This window comes from Nymphaea colorata, chromosome 12 (genome assembly GCF_008831285.2).
Source record: "Nymphaea colorata isolate Beijing-Zhang1983 chromosome 12, ASM883128v2, whole genome shotgun sequence".
Lineage (NCBI taxonomy): Eukaryota > Viridiplantae > Streptophyta > Magnoliopsida > Nymphaeales > Nymphaeaceae > Nymphaea > Nymphaea colorata.
The window spans coordinates 13,736,723-13,748,058 of record NC_045149.1 but is presented as its reverse complement, the minus strand read 5'-3'; positions in this window follow the sequence as shown (position 1 = coordinate 13,748,058).

Genomic DNA, 11,336 nt, shown 5'->3' with positions numbered 1-11,336 from the left:
TGTTGGTTTTTTGGATTTTGCCTAAATCAATAAAGTACGTTAATGCTTTGAGATATGACACCAGAGACTATTAAAATTCCACAATATCTGACAAGATATTTTATGTCAAACCAAAATTGTTAGTAGTAAGTTAGACAGACCCACAGTTACTACACACACCAGGGACGGAGGCAGGGGCCTTGGCCCCCCACCATCAAATTTAAAAAAATTCAAACATTGATATGTAAATTTCTTAAACTTTAGTTTAACTTATATAAAAAAATTGAAAAATCGTATTTTGGCCTCCGTTAAAATTTTGAAACTAGAGTTGGGTTCTCACACACATTCTAACATATACAGCACTGATATGCTTGTGCAAGTAATGTTGATCTTATTTTTCTTGTGAATTAAATATTTGAGTACTGGTTATGCTATGCTATAAGTCGCCTAAGAAATGATTGTCAAATAATATGCTTTTTGGCTGCTTTAGTCTTACGTAGAAATTAATCTCTCTTTTTGTGCAGTTTAACTGCTAATGTGTATTTGTGTGTTTTGGCTTGTTTGCTTTTGTGTGCTTTTGAAGGGTTGAGACAATTCTTGGCAAACATCATCGTGTATATCAGCATTAATTGAAGTTATGCTGATCTTTCTCCATTGCACCACAAGCTGTTAATGCAACATAAATTCTGCTTTTGACTAACAACATAACACAATCAAATGACAGAGAGCAATTCTTTCACTTCTGTTTTCAGAAATTTGGTGGTTGTCATCGAACAATTCTCCATCGACTGTTGAATGCTTGTTTCTTGGTTATCATCTACCACAACCTATATGTAAGGGGTGGTTCTCGTCATTCATGAAAATGTTGCATGATTAGTTTCAATATGGGGAGCCACCAACCGATTCGGGCTGATTCTGGTAACACTACATCGATCCTCTGATTTGTGACAATAACTCTATTGTAAATGTTCAACAGGTAGGGCTGTACAATGAGCGAGTCAACTCGGGTGCAACTTGAACTTGCTTGAAAAAACTCAGCTTGTGCTCGACTCATTTATAAACGAGCCGAGTTTGAGCTTACAAATATACTTGAAAAATAAACGAGTCGAGTTCAAGTTTCAGGAACTCAACTCGAAAGGCAAAAGCCACGATAGCACGAATAGCATAGTTGAATAGTTGAGCAAGGACTGGATCAGATTAGCTAGAAATATTATTGGCTTGAATCGGCCGGTTCCTTCAAGTCTTCGCTAAGTCAATTTGATCCAGTCTACCTGCTTTTTTAAAAAAAAAAATTGTTTTAATTAGCTTTTTATACTGTTTATTTATTTCTCAAAAGGAATATAATTTTTCATATTTTATGCTGATTCACAAAGAAGTCTTTTAAATAACCAGATCGGCCAACAACATGGAAGTTGCTAGGCAACTTCATCCACTCGTTTCAAAAACTGATTTTCACAACGTCGCAATCTGACCATGATGGCTAGTTGTGTTGAGTGTCCATTGATTCAATAATTGGACATGAAATTAATGGCTGATGAATGAGATCGAAGGTGGTCAACTCGACCTGTTGTTTCGTTATGCATTTATTACTAGTTATAAAAAACTTTTTTTTTTCTTCTTAATCAATTTTTATATTCTTCAGTTCTTTTTCTGAAAGAAAATTTGAATTTTTAAATTTTGACTTTTTGCTGAATTTAAACTAATCCTCCTTAGGAATAATTTAAATTTTGAATGTCTCACGAATCTAGCCCAACAATTGGAGCAGGTTTGTAAAACAGTAGTTATAGTGTTCAATGAATCTCTCTTGATCTTTAGGGCAAATTCGTGGGATACTTAGAAAGTGTCTCTACCATCAAATGATCCCTTAAGTCATAGCACACACAAAAAAAAAATGTTACTAAGCACAATCAAAACCATGGCCAATACACCCAAAAACCGTGGTTAAAGTTGTTTTCAGCCATGGTCTTGCTCGTGGCTGTTAACTAAAGTAGTTGTGGTAATAACCCTTGTGGCAACTAACCTTTTGCCATGGTTTTGACTGTGGCTGTTGCATCTTTCAGCCACAGTTTACTTAGACCACTTACTATGGTTTTGACAATTTATGTAAATAGGATATTAAATGCCTGTCAAGTATAATGGCTATGCGCTGCACAACGCATTTAAGTAAATGATCCAAATATGACTGTGGCTGTTGCATCTTTCAGCCACAGTTTACTTAAACCTTTGGCATTCGAGACGCTGCCGGTAAATGCAGCTGACTCACTCAATATGAGTTGATTCTTTGGAGGTCTTTGGTAGGAAATTCTACTTAATCCTCATCATATTTGGATCCGAGATAAGCATTAGGTCTGAACCTGACTTTTGAATATGATTGCATCTTTGGATAAAGAAAAAAAATTAAAAATCCAAATTCCCTTTCAAAAAAAATGAATTGAAGAGTATAAAAATTAATTAACAATAAAAAGCTTTGTAACTAGTAAGAAATATCTGATAAGAAAAGAATTACATAGAGTTTGACCACTGAACATAGGCATTTAATATGCTGGAAATGCATGTCTCGTCTCCTTCGAGCCGACTTGACTTTTAAATACCCAACTAAATCTGAATCTAACTTTTAAACACACAACCGAATCCAAATCACGTTATGATAAGTTGAAGACTGACTTTTGTATTATGTGAATATTGGATATAAGACATTTATTTTAAACTGTATTTGAATAAAAAAATGTAAAAAAAAGTATGGTAATTTTTTAAAAAGATTGAAAAAATATGAAAAGGAAGGAAAACCACGTTTTTTGTTATGGTATTCTTGTCAAAAAACATTATCTATTTGCCGTTTTATTCAGCAGACTTATTTTTTATGTTTTATCACTGTTTTTTTTAAAAAAAAAAACCAACGTGAGTTTTTTTATGATTATATTTACTACCTAATTTTGGTTGTCATCTCTTACAACCTATATGTAAGTGGTGGTTCTCCTCATTCATGAAAATGTTGCTTGATTAGTTTCTATATGGGGAGCCACGATAGCACGAATGGCATAGTTGCTTCAACTTTTCGCTAGCACGACTGAATCGGATTAGCTAGAAATATTATTGGCTTGAATCAGCCGGTTGCTTCGAGTCTTTGTTAAGTCAATTTGATCCAGTCCACCTGTATAAAAAAAAAGTTTTTAATTAGTTTTTTATGCTGTTTATTTATTTTTCAAAAAGAATATAATTTTTCATATTTTATGCTTATTGACAAAGAAGTCATTTAATCAGCAGATTGGCCGACAACATGGAAGTTGCTCGGCAACTTCATCCACTCGTTTTAAAAGATGATTTTTACAGCATCACAATCTGACCATGATGGCTGTACTAAATGATTTGGTTGTTAATCAGCACAAAATATGAAAATTATGTTCTTTTGGAAAATGATTAAACAACGTGTAAAAGATAATAGAAAACAATAAGTTTTTTAAACGCAAAGGACTAGATCAAATTAATTTAGCATAAATTTGAACAAACCAGCCGATTCAAGTAACTTTTTGGAAAAAAAATATGCCACAATAAGGAAACACTTTTTTACAGTATTTTTCGTTTTTTTCCCGTTTTTTTATTTTAGACATTTTTTCGTACTTCTTTAGTGCTAAACTGCTCGTTTCCAACTTCTAATTTTTATTTGTTTCTCATCTATTTATGTTTTTAAATTGCCTACCATTCAACTTATTTTCCCTTAACTTTTAAGTTTTACTCAATTTTTTTAAAATTTACCACATTTTTCCTGTTTTCTCTATGTTACCATATTATATGAAGAAAAACCTCGCCATTTAAAAGGCGGACAGCATATTTGTGACTATGGTCGAAACCAGTTTGGGATATCTAGGGAAAAAATAAGCTCAATTGAGAACTTTGATTTGGGATTGAATAGAATTGAAAGTGGTAAAGGGAAACAAGAAAGAGTCTCATTGATGTAATTATGAGGCCTGCCCCTCAATTTGGAAATATGAAACAATGTGTTCCAAAGCAGTAAGACCCGAGCCTTCTACCACTTGAAAAAAGAAAAAGACAAATTTTCTAGAAGAGAATCTATACATAAATTGAAGACATTGAATTCCTGCTCATGCATGTTCTGCATAACAAATTGGACAGGCATGGCAACCACCGGTAGGTCACCTCAGGCGCTTGTCTTTCTTTTATGTTTTTCTTCCTTCACCTTGATTGTGGTTCTCGGCCAAGGGGAGGTGCCCTCAGCACTTCTTTCTCTAAGCAACGTGACTGATCAATTCAGATTGCTGTCTTTCAAATCTCTTGTCACCAAAGACCCTTATATTGTGTTATCAAATTGGAATTCCAATATCTCCTTCTGTGTGTGGAATGGAGCTTCATGCAGTCCTGGTTTACAAGGGTCGATGGTCTGAACCTTAGCAACACAGTACTTGAAGGTACTCTCTATTCATACATTAGCAATCTCTCCCTCTTACATGTTCTTGATCTTACAAATAACAGTTTCCATGGTCATCTTCGCATTAATTTTAGTTGCCACCCTCCAATAGAAAATCTTTCTATAAGAAAAAACAATTTTGAGGGGTTGATCCCACAAACACTGAGCCATTGTCAAGGTCTCCAAATAATGTCATGTTTGCATCCCAAAATTTTTGGTTGGTTTTGGAGTGCTCCAGAAAAATGACGTTTTGTTTTGAAATAGGAAAGAAAGGGACTCGCCCGTCGGTACGAGGATCGACTGTTCCCGGTGCCTTTACCTGGGGTAATCAATTCAAAGGCTATGTTCATCATTGATACATTTCATTTTAACTTAAACATCCTTTTGATTCTATATGGTGTGTAGAAAAATATTGAATGTTTGATGTTTCAAACTGCTGAAAATATTCTTGAATAGTTGCTTGAAAATGTGAAATGTTTTGGAAAAAAAGTGGAAATAGTAAATATTATTTGAAAAGCTTGAGAAATCATTTTGAAATCACTTTAGTGTTCTCTTAAGACTTTAAGTGGGTTTGAAATTTTGCTATAATTTGGTTACCACCTACTTAGAGCTCCATCTCATCTTGCTTAAGTTCTTTTGGAGAGGTTCTTGTGATCATAAGTTAAATTAAGTGGGTGAGAATGCATTGATCCTATATGATTGGAAAGAAAAATCATTCATTCCTACCATAACATTCATCTAAGAGCATTCCTACCATAATATTCATATAAGATTTTTGTTTTGGTAAATATCATATATAAGAAGGAAAGTTTTTGAAAATTGATTGGGGTTGTAGACCATCAAGCATGAATCCAATATTGGGTCATTACTTGATTTTTGGTCATAGTGAAGTCGGTAAATAAAAGATCGTGAGAAAATGTTTAAAGGAATGGATGACATGCAACATTCTTATAAAAAGAAAGAGAGAGAGAGAGAAAGACTTCAAAGATCATTAGATGAAAGATTTTGAAATAAAAGGAAATATTATTCTCCACATGTATGTATACGTATTTGTATAATCTTTTAAAAATGAAGTGTATATATATATATATATATATATATATATAAGAAATTTGTAGGATACGACATTCATCTTGAAAAGATGAACAAAAAGTTCTAGACAGAGAAAATATAACACACGTATATTTGCATTCATATGTATATGAAAATTTGAAAACTAAAGTGTAGAAATATAAAAAGAGAAAATAAAATCCTCATGTACACATATATGTATATAACATGTACATACATACATGTCTTCATGAGATTTAAAATCAAAAAATAGAAAATAACCGACTTCAAGTTTCGATGTGGGCCAGAGGGGAGCTTGGACTCATGCAAGAGCCTAAGCTAAATCTCCAAAGCCACAATAGAGATGGCATTTGCTTTTAAAAATATTTTGTAAAATATGATTTATATACAAGCATAAAATGTTATTATTTGGTTTGTTACAAGGAAAAATCTTCCATCGTTAGGTATGGAAGAAAATCAAGCAACATAACGAGGCACTCGTTAGGGTTTCTAATTGGATGATTAAGAAGGAAACTATACGCAATGACATGAGAATGCATTTTTAACATGTACATATTTGTGAAGGTTTTCCCATGTTGGACAATTCCCAACCTCGAAAATTAATATGAAGATAAAATAAAGAACCCCGAACCACACTCTCATTCCCATCATACATTCACATATAAATGGAAAACCACACAACTATGCATGGATAATATATTGACAATTTTCAAGGAAGGAAAGAGAGAGAGAGAGAGAGAGAGGGAGGATGATGGAAAGAGAGAAGTTCAATTAGGAGGGAGGGCACGATCTATCTATGAAATGATATACCATCTCATCTTCCCGTGCTCCCGGTGCCTTTGAGCATAGCCTCTTGTCTCTAAAAAAGAAGTTGAGTGCTATCTCCTTTGGCTATTGGGTGATAAAGATGAGAGAAAAATGAAGAAAGAAACAATGCTAAATTGAATTAAGAGAAAATATGATTTAATCATGAAATGAAAGATCATCTCATCTTTCCATGATACCGGTACACTTCAGCATAACCTCTTGTGTCTAAAAAGAGATTGACTGTTATCTCCTTTGGCCAAGGGAAGATGAAGATGAGAGAAAAATGAAGAAATAAACAATGCTATATTTGACAAAAAGAGAAAACACGGTTTAATCATGAAAAGAAAGATCATCTCATCTTTCCATGCTTCCGGTGCACTTGAGGATAGTCTCTTGTCTCTAAAAAGAGGTTGAGTGCTATCTCCTTTGGCCATGGGGAAATGAGGAAGAGAAAAAAGTGAAGAAACAAACAATGCTATATTAAATAAAGGAGAAAATATGATTTAATCATGAAATGAAAGATCATCTCATCTTTCCATGCTCCCAGTATACTCGAGCATAGCCTCTTGTCTCTAAAAAGAGGTTGTGTGCTATATCCTTTGGCCAGAGGGAGATGAAGATGAGAGAAAAATGAAGAAAGAAACAATGCTATATTCAATAAAAGAGAAAACATGATTGAATCATGAAATGAAAGATTATCTCATCCTTCCATGCTCCCGGTGCACTTGAGCATAGCCTCTTGTCTCTAAAAAGATATTGAGTGCTATGTCCTTTGGCCATGGAGAGATGAAGATGAGAAGAAAATAAAGAAAGAAAGACATTGTTATATTCAATAAAAGAGAAAACATGATATAATCATGAAACGAAAGATCATCTCATCTTACCATGCTCCCATTTCACTTGAGCATAGCCTCTTATCTCTAAAAAGATATTGAGTTCTATCTCCTTTAGCCATGGAGAGATGAAGATGAGAAGAAAATAAAGAAAGAAAGACAATGGTATATTCAATAAAAGAGAAAACATGATTCAATCATGAAATGAAAGATCATCTCATCTTTCCATGCTCCCGGTGCACTTGAGCATAACCTCTTGTCTCTAGAAAGGGATTGAGTACCATCTCTTTTGGCCATGGGAAGATGAAGATGAGAAGAAAATAAAGAAAGGAAGACAATGTTATATTCAATAAAAGAGAAAACATAATTCAATCATGAAATGAAAGATCATCTCATCTTTTCATGCTCCCGGTGTACTTGAGCATAGCCTCTTGTCTCTAAAAAGAGATTGAGTGCTATCTCCTCTTGCCATGGGGAGATGAAGATGAGAAGGAAATAAAGAAAGAAAGACAATGTTATATTCAATAAAAGAGAAAATATTATTCAATCATGAAATGAAAGATCATCTCATCTTTCCATGCTCCCGGTGCACTTGAGCATAGCCTCTTATCTCTAAAAAGAGATTGAGTACTATCTCCTTTGGCTATGGAAAGATGAAGAGAGAAGAAAAGAAAATAAGAGAGGAACCTCTTGTCTCTAAAAAGAGATTGAGTACTATCTCTTTTGGCTATGGGGAGATGAACATGAGAAGAAAATAAAATAACACAGGAATGAGGGGATGATGATTACATACCTCTAATAAGAAATGACCTAGGGAAGATGAACACCTTCACTTAAAGATCCCCCTGAGTGGAGCTTCAAGATGATGCCTCCAAGAGAGTTATAGCTTGGTCCAAGTTGGAGAGGAAGAGGAAAAATGGAAAGAGGAAGAGGGAGAGAGAGAAAGCTCAAGAGAAGCCCTAGGTCTTCAATTGAGAATTTATGGAGGGCCAGTCTTACCCAAGTTGGGAGGATTGTGGGGGTATTTATGGAAGATTTTGGAGCCAAAACCCAAATTTTGAATTTTTATGAATTTTATAACATTTTCATCCGAATTTCACGTAATTTTGAATTATTTTTAATTTTTTATAAAAGAAATAGGCTTCAAATAAATGGGATTGGTCATTAGGCCTGTAAAAGCATTTTCTGATGTGGGCAGGGCTGTTGCCCACCCAAAAAGACTAAAACTGCCCCTTGAAGGGCGTTTTTTTGTCAAAAAGGAGGGGGGAGGGATGAGCAAATAACAGCGCCCGGACGCAACAGCATCGGGGTGGTCGACTCCATTTTGAGTCAAATAAAATTAAATAAAATCTAATAAAATAAATATGAAATAAAAATATTGTTTAAACATTCATTTTTTTTTAAATATGTAAAAAAAAGTTCTTTGTTAAAGAAAAATGGGTGGTCGACTCCATTTTGAGTGACTCCGAACTCGCTCTAAATCTGATTTTGGTTTAGTCGATTGTCGACTCGTTCGAGCGTGCGACTTGGGTTTAAAAAGACATTTTGGCATGAGCAATGAGTTTTTAAAACAAAGGGAAGGTCTATGCACGCGCGACGCTCAAATTTTGTTGTTTCGAACGTGATTCGAATTTTGGATCTGAAATTCTCAATTTGGATCTGAACTTAGGTTTTGGATCTTTAAAAATTTTTGGAAAAATTTGGGGTGATTACAGGTCAGCACCACATAACCAATTCTATGGAAGCATTCCAGAATTCCTAGGCAGTCTGTTGGTACTCAAGGGCATAAACCTTTATGGTAACAGGCTCACGGGTTTCCAATCACTTTTGCCAACCTCTCAAAACAGGAGTTCCTTGATATTGGTCAAAAATCATATGCACGGGAACATTCCTTCCGAGTTGGGAAGCTTAACCCACTTAACATTCTTTAATGTGGAAATAAACAATCTCTCTGGTAGACTGCCGGGGAGCTTGTTTAACATATCCACTCTTCAGTCTTTGAGTTTGGTGGCCAATCAACTAAGAGGGCATCTCCCTAAAGATGTTGGTCGCAACCTGCCCAATCTCCAAATTCTCATGATGAATAGCAACAATTTTAATCCAATGGAAGTCCATTCAATTTACGTTGCAACGTAAAAAAAAAACTGGAATTTAGCCTACATAATAGGGCTACGGAATTTTTTACTCAAAATAGACTTCAATATTGCTAAATTCTAGTTTGGCTCCGGCCATGGGTCATTACATAAATGACATTGTAGGTGGAAACTGTCTCAAATGAGTTTCACTGGATAATTTGTCTTAAATGAATTGTCCAGTGGAAAACCAAGGCATGGTTTTCAAACAGTGTAAGAGAAAAACAACAATGAGAAAATCTTGTCCAGGTCCTACTGAAGAGATAAATCATCGTCAGAACTTGAGTCAAAATCTATTATGAGATGTTTTGTCCACCCCAACAATGTATATTCATTCTTGGCGGCTGAGCTCAAAGGTCACTGGAATTGGAACGCCGTCTTCGGTTAGAACAAGAAAACACAATAAAATAAAAAGAAATTTGAAGAAGACTGAGGAATAACTAGTGACATGAAAAACCATTTTCACACTGTTATAAAACACAATGTAAGTTTTGCACCACTACTTAAACAAAATATGTTTGCCAATAGGTCTAAGTTGTTACTGACTTAAGCTTGTTTTAAATTGATAAAAATGACTAATAGACCCTTAATAAGGACAAATTATACATACATTAGTTTGTATTAGCTTAAGGCATGTTTTAAGGGGGTTATGACCAGCCATCCATTGGCCAAAATGTAGATGGATATTGTGCTAACCCATCCAAACTTTTGGTACATTGAATTAAAGATCTGCTGCAAAACATGACATTCACACATGATTTTGACTTTGAAAAAACTGCAGTATTAGATTTTTTTTTGTATTTATTTATTTTTTAAATAGAATTCTGAAAATTGTAAGTTGGGGGTGCTTCTAGGAAGGAGGGGAAGCATGAATGGAGGAATTCAACTTTTTAATATAAAAAACTCGGTTAATATAAAAAACTCGCTCCATAATCACTTATCTTTCTTTTTCATTGTTTACTGTTTTTTTTCTTTATTTTCTTCTTTGGAGCAACAGAGTGTGAGTTTGTTATTGAAAAGAAAAAAAAATTGGCTTCAGGTTGCAACAATTGCATGGTTTGAAGCCGATTCTGTTTGCGGTAGTCGTTCTGTTGCAATTCCTTTGGTGCTGGTTCTTCCATATATATGCCACTTCTTCCAATGCATTCGGCAATACAAGGATGCAAAGGAAAAAAATCATGTCTTTTTTATGGTAAGAACTTTTATTCATTCCATATTTTTAGCCACGAGATATGCTGCCTACACTAGAAATGATATACAGCAACGGAACAGTTAAATACTGGCTAACTGGAACTTGCGTGTCAAACTCAAGCCATGCTGCACTTTTCTGTAGCAACATGGGAAAGAAAATTAGAACAGAGGTAACTGCAAAACAACGGGCCACTACTTACACAAATATTGAGATGGAGAGATTAATGGTGCCTTCATGCAGATGCAGACCAGCAAAATGGTGACCTGCACACCCAGCACCAAGCCCATGACTTGTCTGTTCTTTTTTCATTTTTGTGGGATTTTTTGTCTTTCGCAATCAGGGGTGGAGCTAGACTTTTTTTCCTTTTATAAAACAATTAGTATATGGTTAACATATTTTGAATGGACTATGAGGCAGGTCTTGTCTGGCTACTCCATATAATTGGGCCCATATAATTGGGCCCAAGTTTGAACATTAAATTAAGGTTTCAAAGAGTGGTCGTGTTCATAACCAAAATTAAGGATTATGATTGTCTGGAGCAATGAAATTCATGTTTTCCGTGAAATTAAGCCAATTGGCAGTTTAGATGAAAAACTCAGGTCTTTGCGGCTTATACCAATTGGCAATTGTTGAGCGCGTTATCAATTGTTTATGTTTTGATTACTAAGAATAAGCCAAAACAAACAGTAGGAATGAGAATTCGTTTAAAGATGCTGCTGATCATAAATTATATGTTTGTCCCACCACTATCTTATTGTTTTCTTAGGAAAATCCCCAATACCCAGAAAAGATGGTAGAATGGGAATCAAAATTTGCACTGTAAATCCAACTCAACCTTCCAATCTTGGCTTCTATGAGAGTCTGACTAATTTAGGAATCTAAGCAAGTTTCAGTTACCA